Source organism: Eurosta solidaginis, chromosome 5, assembly GCF_040869045.1.
Source record: "Eurosta solidaginis isolate ZX-2024a chromosome 5, ASM4086904v1, whole genome shotgun sequence".
Classification (NCBI taxonomy): Eukaryota; Metazoa; Arthropoda; class Insecta; order Diptera; family Tephritidae; genus Eurosta; species Eurosta solidaginis.
In genome coordinates, this window is record NC_090323.1 from 182,781,820 (window position 1) to 182,783,215 (window position 1,396).

The following is a 1,396-nucleotide window of genomic DNA, read 5'->3' on the forward strand; positions in this document are numbered from 1 at the left end:
CACTGAAGGTCTAGGGGTAAAGTCACAGGGAAAGCAATAATAAAAATTTTGAAAAATATCTTTCAATTAGGAAAAAGTTTTTTTTTTATTGAGGTCGCCCATCGACAGTGCTTTGGCCGGCATTGCGAGTGTGTTTCTGTCATGAAAAGCTTCTTTGTGAGAATTCATCGTTCGGAGTCGAAAGTCTAAATTTGGGTGAAGCCGAACGTTACATATCCAGATATGCACTTGAAGCGCTGTTGTTGTTTGCTTTGTAATATATGTAATAATGTAATAATTTGGTTAATAGTATTATAAGTCTGCGCAATAACACATATGTGATTCTATTCTGAACTCGTTCACATTCAAAAGAAGCAAAAAAGGATACAGAGGCTACCACTAATGAACCTGAGCGGGTAAAAATGCAGTTTAATAGCTGTAGCTATGAAAAAAATGTTTATGCCAAATTTCGTTCGGATTGGGAGATTTTTTTTCGACTTACGGCGTTAAAAATATTTTGGAAAGAGCGACAAAATAAGGTGTGGGTCATGCCAATCTTCAAAAATTTGTTTAAGTATTGTTCTTAGCTCAAATGTAGTTAAAAACCACAGAGGTTTTACAAACTTTGTCAAGGTTAGAGCTTTAGGAAAAGTGGGCGTCGTCTGTAGCTGAGCAGTTTTAGATCTCAACGCTTAACGAACCTCCGCCTATCAACAACTCGGCAAAAACAAATCCATGCCTCATTCGAATGCGCCCCTCGTGTCGGTTGGGCGGACTTTGGAGGGAATTAATCCGTTGGGTATTATTATTATTATAAACCGATTTTTATTATCTTCACTCAGTCTATATAATTTGGCAAGGATACTGTCCCTGCCAAATTTCAATGTAATATCTTTAAATGGTTTTGATTTACGGCTTGTTAAACTTCAAAATTTTCTTCTTTTAAATGTGGATGTTGCCACGCCCATATTCCAAATTTTTTTCGAATTTATGTTTTGCGTCACCTACCACCTACCAAATTTCATTAGCTTAGCGGTATTTTTTTTTTGAATTATCTCATTTTTTACATTTTTTAATTTTCGATAACGAAAAAGTGGGCGTGGTTATCGTTCGATTTCGCTCCTTTTCAATACCATATTTGGTGAAGATATCTCAATATTTGCTCAAATTATGGAATTAACGGACGGGCGGACGTGGGTTAGTCAAATGTTTTTCGATACTGGTGATTTTGGTATATTTATCTCTATTCCTTTATACCTGTACAACGTTCCGTTATCCAATCAAAGTTATAATACGCTATGCACAAGTACAGCTGGGTATAATAAAAGGCAGCTAGCATTTATTATAAATTTTTTTTATTGCTACCAGGACATCGCTTCCTCTACAACAGCGAGTTTTTATTATCATTACATACAAT